The following is a 9,522-nucleotide window of genomic DNA, read 5'->3' on the forward strand; positions in this document are numbered from 1 at the left end:
AAATATGCAGTATTGAGGAGGCCTTTCCACCTGTGGTAGGGCTCCTCTTAGGCACGGCGAATTTCAAGGGATTTACTTGTAAAAGCGCAACAAGGGAAAAGCTGCCGGAAAGTTATCCATGGAAAAACCGCATGGCGGGATAACATAGCTGAGTGGTCAAAGGTGTTGGATTAATGCTCCAGTCTCTTTGGGCTCCAATGCCACTTCTGCCAGGGCAAGCTTTTGGAACACATTCCTGTTCTCTCCTTTTGTGGGAAAATAGAGCAAAAAGAGCACTGTTGGGGTAGCGTGTCCGAGCGGTCTAAGGCGCTGGATTAACGCTCCAGTCCCTTGGGGGGTGTGGGTTCAAATCCCACAGCTGCCAGGACAGCCTTTTGGAAGGCCCTTGTGGCTGCTATGCCTGAGCACAAAGACTGGAAAAGTGACACGTTCCTCTTCTCTCTTTTTGGGGAAAAATAAAGCAGAAAAGGGCCCATGAAAAAAGAGCTGTTGGGGTAGCGTGGCCGAGCAGTCTAAGGCTCTGGATTAAGGCTGCAGTCCCTTCGGTGGCGTGGGTTCAAGTCCCACCGCTGCTAGGACAGCCTTTTGGAAGGCTCTTGTGGCTGCTACGCCTGAGCACAAAGACTAGAAAAGGGACACGTTCCTGTTCTCTCCTTTTGCGGGAAAATAGAGCAGAAATGGGCTCCAGTCCCTTCGGGGGCGTGGGTCAAATCCCACCGCTGCCAGGACAGCCTTTTGGAAGGCTCTTGTGGCTGCTACGCCTGAGCACAAAGACAGGAAAAGCGACATGTTCAGGTGCTCTCCTTTTGCGGGAAAATAGAGCAGAAAATAGCCCACGAAAAGAGGCTTGTTGGGGTAGCGTGGCCGAGCGGTCTAAGGTGCTGGATTAAGGCCCCAGTCCCTTCGGGGGCGTGGGTTCAAATTCCAAGTTAAGGGGCCCTGTGTCTGCTCTAAGAAGGTCTGAAAATGAGAGAATATGCTTTCCTTGGTGTGTTTACAACACTTCCACAAGCTCTAATATGCAGTATTGAGGAGGCCTTTCCACCTGTGGAAGGGCTCCTCTTAGGCACTGCGAATTTCAAGGGATTTACCTGTGGAAAAGTGCAACAAGGACAAAGTTGCCGGAAAGTTATCTGTGGAAAAACTGCATGGCGGGATATCATAACTGATTGGTCAAAGTTGTTGGATTAATGCTCCAGTCTCTTTGGGCTCCAATCCCATTTCTGCCAGGGCAAGCTTTTGGAAGGCTCTTGTGGCTGCTGCTACTGGAGAAGTGACGTTGCTAGCTCCCGGTCTCATCCATACTTAACCGCTTTTGCCTTACTCCCTTTTTCGCAAAGTCAGTACTGGAAGCGTGTCGCAGCCAGTGCTCCTTTTCAACAGTGGAAATATAGATGATATAGATATCGTACCTCAAAGTGATGATGTTATAGCATCCTCAGAACATTCTACACCTGCACTGTGGAGAGCATCCTGACTGGCTGCATCACTGCCTGGTTTGGAAACAGGACTGCGGGCAACCGCAAAGCCCTGCAAAGGGTCGCGCGAACTGCCCGCCACATTGTTGGAGGTCAGCTTCCCTCCCTCCAGGACATCTACACCAGGCGGTGTATAAGGAAAGCTTGTGTTTGCTCAATTGTGCTCCTTCCTGCAAAAAAAGCTCTCTATGAAGAATGTCAGTTAAGTTTCAGGCCCCATTATAGCACAGAAACTGCACTTGTTAAAATTACAAATGACTTGCTTCTTGCGTCAGACCAAGGCTACATCTCATTGCTAGTTTTACTTGATCTTATTGCTGCGTTTGATACTATAGATCATGACATACTCATAGATCGATTACAAAACTATACGGGTATTCAAGTGCAGGCCAAATAAACTTGAATTGAACTGAATTGTAAATTCTGTCCTGAAGGTTTGGGCTTATCACAGAGCATGCAAGGTCATGCAGTGAGCACAGCACAATCCTATATAGATTAAGCAGCTCCAGTATGATTGCCTCACATTTCAAGGGTGAAATACTGGTGTGGCTGAGAATTTTGAAGATGAATTATGTAACAAAAACCCTTACTTTGATTTTTAATATAATACGGTGTAGCTTTGACATACTTGTTCCCCTTCGTTACGATATCACAGGATAATATGAAGGTATAACAGACAATCATTTTAGACAGAGTGCCACAAACACACACACACACACACACACACACACACACACACACACACACACATATATTTGGTGTTGAGAATCTTGTTGTGCATTCTCGTGATTTCTTAGTCCTTTATTATTTTATGTTACCTACTGTTTTGTTGTTTAAAGTTATCTAGTTAATTTTCTTTCCTTGTCATCCCTGTTAAGTTAAGTTGGCGAGTATGCCGCTATTCTTCTGTATTTTGTAAATATTGTGAATAGCGTGTCTCTCCACCATGAAGGCTGTAGGGATTGGGTGCCGGTTTTCTTTATTGTAATATCGTTCTTTCCTGTTTTTGTGTTAGATAGGGAGTTAGGGAAGAACCCTGTCATTTTGTTTCCTTTTCTTTCACATAGACTAATTAGAGTCCTGGAAACAGTTAGTGATATGTTTTGTTTGTTGTTTTGGCCTTGCCCAATCCCGAAGGGATAGCCTGTTTACGGTGATGCTACAAATGAGACTTAAAAAGGAAAAATAAATTCACCAACACAAAGGTAACAGCGGTTTCAGACTTCTTTATTTATGTTATTTTCCCTGACCCTAGACCAGGGTCGTAACAATATATATATATATACACAAACATCTTGTTACACTAAGTCCATAAGTTCTCCAGCAGGCCACAGATCAATCAGAATTAACAGCAGCCCACCCACACACAGGTCATCATTTTAAGTAGCTGTCTGATTTAGTTTGAGTGTGTGAGACAGAGAAAGAGAAAGAATAAAGGGGGGTGAAATAAATTAAAAATTTCTTTCATCAGTCCAAAGGCTGCATTTTTTCTGTTGTCTAAACAAAATTAAAGTAAAATGTAGTAAAAAAAAAAAACCTCTTGGTTTAGATGCAAAGCTCAATTAATTTGTTAATATTAAACAATACTGCAATATGCCTGTCAAGCCAGCATGTGGCAGCTATTATTTATGCAGAAGTAAATAATATGAAACAAGTCATGTTTTAGCATGGGGGAGACATCAGTGATCTTTTCACAGATTAACCTTTAAATGTGACTCAGACACCACAGGCTTAACATTATATCACTGAGAAAAATCAACTGAAGCTGTTATAAACAGTACATGCATTTGCAACCTCTGTTAATCTTTATTCTAGCTACTTACACTTCAAAATCTATAACCTGTTATTTTATTAGATGACAAAAAGAGTTTTAGAATACACTTGCTAACTGTCATGTATTTGGTATAAGCAGACATCAACTATATAATGTTAAAAATAAATAAAGAAATAAAATAAATCTTAAAAGCAAGCTAATGGAATTATACTCATTTGCAACCAGTTATTCTGTTACTTAATCAGAATTTCAGTGCATCCAACAGGACCTTATTTGATTCTTGGATTTTAATTTAATAATTACTTTTATTAATTTATTTATGATTATAGTCCTCCTGGGATTTGTCCAAATTATGACAGAATTACATTTGCAGTTTCTTCCAAGAGTAACTTATTTATAGATTAAAATATGAACAAATGGAAAATATCAGAAAGATTAAAATATGAATCCAAATGGAAAATATCAGAATCAAGTGTCATGGCAACATTGTGAATGAACACTAAACGAATGATCTGTAATTCATTGAAGTAAACAGTCATTTGGAATCACTAGACTAAATTCCTTATTGCCTCTGATGCTGTGCTGATGTGTGCTGCTGGTTGCGTGGAAACTGATCAGTGCTCTCTCGCTCTCTCTCTCTCTCTCTCTCAATCACTAGACCTTATTGCCTCTGATGCTGTGCTGATGTGTGCTGCTGGTTGCGTGGAAACTGATCAGTGCTCAGTGCTCCTCTCTCTCTCTCTCTCTCTCTCTCTCTCTCTCTCTCTCTCTCTCTCTCTCTCTCTCTCTCTCTCTCTCTCTCTCTCTCTCTCTCTCTCTCTCTCTCTCTCTCTCTCTTATTTTCTGTCCGCGTCCAAACGCGTCCACGACTCGCGCTGCGTGCGGATCTCCAGCACTAAACCAGAAGGAATATTTGCGCAAATGACACTGAACTCCGCCGAGAAGAGAGGATATCTCAGAAGACAGAGAGGAGAAATGTGAGTCAGTATTGTATTTGAATGAGAAGTGCACTGAACGCACGCTACTTTCCAACGCGTTTAAATGAGGAAATAAGACATTTGACAGCTCTACAATAAGCTTTTAGACAATCTATAGGTGTTTGATGAAGTTTTATAATTACAGTGTAATCTCTTGATTTTACTTGTAATGCAACTTTTTCTTTCAAGAGTTACGCCTCTAGTGAATGAAGAACAACTATGTATAACTATCTAAAAGACACATGTAACTCTTGTAAAACACAAACTTTTTAACTTATAAATATTATGACTATACAAATAAATACAATATTTATTTACATATTAAACTATTACATACATTTAGGTTGAATTTAGATATGTTTTTACATTTTCTTATTTATTCTTATTATTTAATACACTACCAAAAGTGAAAATGTACAGTTGTTAACTTGAGGAGTCATTTGTACCCATGCTTAAAAATTAATTAACGTGGTCAGATTGTTTTTTTTTATTTAATAAAATGTATTATAAGGTAATTTAGATGTTGCAACATGAAGCACAAAACAAAAACAAAAAAAAATCTTACAGTGGAGTTATTTTAATAATTAGTGTGGATAATAACTACTTTATTGAATTATACATAACTATGTGTCAGACAGTCAGACAAAAATATATGTGGAGACACCAAGGTCATAAAATCTGCTCTTTATTTACAAATTACTTTATTTGTCTATTCACATTTAGATCTTCAAGATAATAGGAAAGAGTTTGTGCATCATGGTGAAGTTGTGTGATTTATGATTACTGGCCATTTCTGTAGATTATTTCTATAGATTGGCCATTTCTGCATTATTGATTTTAAAAAACAACAAAAAAATAACTTGGCAGTAGGGTCTCCATGTAAACTATCACACACTGCCAGCAGTCAGGAGCACTCAGACATTGTTTGAAATAAATCATTAAACAAGACTAGAAATGAGGAAGCACAACAGTTTGTAGACTAAGAATTGTTTCTCAAGATTAAAACTTGTGATGGATTCAGAAGACTAATTATGGATTATGGATTCAGAAGACTAACTAAACCAAATGATGAGCTGCCTCAAAAATATTTTGTGTGCATCAAACAGCTATTATAACCTAGTTGTTGTTTTTTTAACCACAATTCTCTGTTCTCTCAACACCCACACACATTTTACATTTACACTACTGTGTACTGTACACTGTAAAACTGAAAATGAGCAGTTACCCTAAAGAGCTATTTCTACTTGATCTGACCCTGAAAATTGCTTTACATTTTAATGTAACATATGTCATTCTCTCTTATTTTCTGTCCGCGTCCAAACGCGTCCACGACTCGCGCTGCGTGCGGATCTCCAGCACTAAACCAGAAGGAATATTTGCGCAAATGACACTGAACTCCGCCGAGAAGAGAGGATATCTCAGAAGACAGAGAGGAGAAATGTGAGTCAGTATTGTATTTGAATGAGAAGTGCACTGAACGCACGCTACTTTCCAACGCGTTTAAATGAGGAAATAAGACATTTGACAGCTCTACAATAAGCTTTTAGACAATCTATAGGTGTTTGATGAAGTTTTATAATTACAGTGTAATCTCTTGATTTTACTTGTAATGCAACTTTTTCTTTCAAGAGTTACGCCTCTAGTGAATGAAGAACAACTATGTATAACTATCTAAAAGACACATGTAACTCTTGTAAAACACAAACTTTTTAACTTATAAATATTATGACTATACAAATAAATACAATATTTATTTACATATTAAACTATTACATACATTTAGGTTGAATTTAGATATGTTTTTACATTTTCTTATTTATTCTTATTATTTAATACACTACCAAAAGTGAAAATGTACAGTTGTTAACTTGAGGAGTCATTTGTACCCATGCTTAAAAATTAATTAACGTGGTCAGATTGTTTTTTTTTATTTAATAAAATGTATTATAAGGTAATTTAGATGTTGCAACATGAAGCACAAAACAAAAACAAAAAAAAATCTTACAGTGGAGTTATTTTAATAATTAGTGTGGATAATAACTACTTTATTGAATTATACATAACTATGTGTCAGACAGTCAGACAAAAATATATGTGGAGACACCAAGGTCATAAAATCTGCTCTTTATTTACAAATTACTTTATTTGTCTATTCACATTTAGATCTTCAAGATAATAGGAAAGAGTTTGTGCATCATGGTGAAGTTGTGTGATTTATGATTACTGGCCATTTCTGTAGATTATTTCTATAGATTGGCCATTTCTGCATTATTGATTTTAAAAAACAACAAAAAAATAACTTGGCAGTAGGGTCTCCATGTAAACTATCACACACTGCCAGCAGTCAGGAGCACTCAGACATTGTTTGAAATAAATCATTAAACAAGACTAGAAATGAGGAAGCACAACAGTTTGTAGACTAAGAATTGTTTCTCAAGATTAAAACTTGTGATGGATTCAGAAGACTAATTATGGATTATGGATTCAGAAGACTAACTAAACCAAATGATGAGCTGCCTCAAAAATATTTTGTGTGCATCAAACAGCTATTATAACCTAGTTGTTGTTTTTTTAACCACAATTCTCTGTTCTCTCAACACCCACACACATTTTACATTTACACTACTGTGTACTGTACACTGTAAAACTGAAAATGAGCAGTTACCCTAAAGAGCTATTTCTACTTGATCTGACCCTGAAAATTGCTTTACATTTTAATGTAACATATGTCATTCAGTCCTGTTAAATAAAGTTAGACATTTGAATATTACCACTTTTGTAAAATATTACCATTGGGAAAAAGGGGTTTACAGTCTCCTACTAAAGAGTACATTTACAGTACTTGGGAGAGTCAACATGATTTTAAATGGTGAAAAACTTGTTCCTTTGAACAAACCATTAGTCCAGTTTAGCCAAAGGTGTCGATAAAACATATCACTTAGCGTTCATCTACCTGCAACTCTCTTAATGTTAGAGCTATCCAGAGTCAGTCATCTACCAAGCTTTCTCATCCTATAATGCTTACATTCAGCATGAGCAACAAGGATAACAGTTTAATAAAATGACAAAGTGGCAATATCAGGCCAATTATCATCTCAGTCAAGTTCCATCTAATGACACGTCATTCAATACAGTCCAGTTCAGCTCTGTCAAAGCTTCTTTCCTCCTTTCCCATCCCCACTCTAATGTATCTTTCATTCTCTTCACCGTAATTTGTATTCTTGTTTGAGAGTCTGGACACAAATCTTTTGGCAGTTCCCTGAAATGTCATAGCAGTGCAAGTCAGGAGTTGCTGAAGACATAAATATCTATGTGTCCATGGCTAATCATACAAATCACATGCATTTCCATGCTGATTTGAGTTGATTTGTGGTGATTAGTGCTGGTTTGGTGGTTTGTTGGCCAACTGGAATAATGCTACATAAACTAGTTAAAGAAGTGTGGTGGGTAAAACAGCACACCAGCATCCCATGTAGCCAGAAAGAATCCAACTCTTCAATCAAGCTGAAGTAGAAATTGTCATATCATAAATCATATCAAGTATGTGTCTGTAATTTGTGACATCTTCATTTTAATAACAGCATTTACATCACTAACTCACTGTTTTGTTTTGTTTTTTCCTTTTTCTAAACTGGTTTGTTGACCTTTCATTGCAGGGGCAGGGTCACATCGGTTTTCTCCCACAAAATGTTCTGTTCTGAACCTTTTAACCTCATTTTTCATCCTTCTCTTCTTTCTTCTCTTCTGTAATGTAAGACTTGCTCCTCAGATTCTCTTGTTTCCTCTCTTGTTCTCTCGGATGAATCATGTACACATCCTGTGTGGTTTATCTTCACCCCCTGCATGCTTCCATCTCATGTCTTGTTTCAACCTTTATTCTGTCATCTCTGTCCATTGAGCTGCCACTGAGCTACCATTGATTTTTTTCTCCCTGTTTCTCACAGTTGTATTTCTCTGCAGATCTGTGTTTTAGGTCTTTGTTGTCCTCATCTTTCACTGTCTGTCTGTATCTCCCTATGTGTCCGCCCTACACTATCACTTGTGAAAATGTCATGACAGAACCCTGTTGTGTATTCATGAGTGGTACATCTTTTCCAGGAGGTCTGTGACTCTTATCTAACCTATCTTCCATCACTTTGCTCATCCTTAGGTCACCCTTCTGTTCTTTATTAAAGAAAACTTTATGTTACAGCAAGGCTAAAATTACTTTTCTTTTAAACCTGGGTAAATAACTGTCTTGGTTTGGTTTTTGGCATGGGAAGCCTGGTCACTGAAGCATGAAATCTGAGCTAATGTCTTCCTTTCTCCCTCTCTCTCTCTCTCTCCCTACTTCAGCCTTCAGTTAAGGATCTATTTGCCTGCCATTTCAGCTTCTTTTGTAGTCTAGAGCATCTTATTCCCTCTCCCTTCAACAAACAGTCCCTTCCTTTAGGAGACTCCACTCGTTATGTGATACTAAGAGGTACTTAGAGATCGATTTCATTTTTAATCTGCGTAAGTGGACAGTGGCGGGTTCGCTGCCATTTGTCAACTACAAACCCAGTTGACTTTTGGTACTGGAGAATTTCAGAATTATAGGTAATAAGAGGTGATGCAATACCTAAATAGAGAACAAGTGATTTTTATATTGGTGGAAACTGCAGGCTTGTGCAGAGTTGAAATCAGTTTTTCTTACAATGGTTAAGGTTGGAAATTATTGCAGCCAACCAAGGCAGCAGCCTTGTTGCATGTTGCCCTGAAGATTTGTAAAAGGATAGCTGCTTCTTATATGCTGCTGATATATTAATGAGCTAAGTTGGCTAAGCTATTTTTAGAAGGTTGGACAAAATAAAATAAAAAAGTGTGAATTACAAAACAAGTTGTTGTTCATCGTTACTTGCACTTCAGACAGAACAAGCTACGTCTTAAGTGAAACTATTATTATGGATTACTGACACACAACATTGGTTGGATTAAATATCCAAAATGGCAACCACAGTTTGAATAGCAGGCAGTGTTCCTTACCTGCCCTCTCTTGTACTGTACATCATTTGGGCTGCTGTCTTTTCCATCTGCAATATTTAGAATGACCAATGTTTGTGTTAAGGCTAAATACGTTAAATATAATCATTCAAATTAAGATTTATTTGGGCAGTTTATCAAACACAGATATAGATTTGGCCCAGAATAAAAGAGCATATGTTGCACTTTTCAAGTCTGATATGTGCAAATGTCAATCTGAAAAATCACTGAATCTGTCCCAAACTACTCTGATTTTTTTTATATATATATATATATATATATAATTATATAT

The 9,522-nt window shown here is 37.6% G+C and overlaps 1 non-coding gene across 1 annotated transcript; it reads left to right on the forward strand.

Annotated features, from left to right (window-relative positions):
* Positions 1–282: 282 nt before the first annotated feature.
* On the forward strand, positions 283–364 carry trnav-aac (transfer RNA valine (anticodon AAC)). The gene has a single exon. It is a non-coding gene; the product is annotated as a tRNA-Val (tRNA).
* The last annotated feature ends 9,158 nt before the right edge of the window (positions 365–9,522 follow it).

This window comes from Sinocyclocheilus anshuiensis, unplaced genomic scaffold (assembly GCF_001515605.1).
Source record: "Sinocyclocheilus anshuiensis isolate Anshui unplaced genomic scaffold, SAMN03320099.WGS_v1.1 scaffold1034, whole genome shotgun sequence".
NCBI lineage: Eukaryota > Metazoa > Chordata > Actinopteri > Cypriniformes > Cyprinidae > Sinocyclocheilus > Sinocyclocheilus anshuiensis.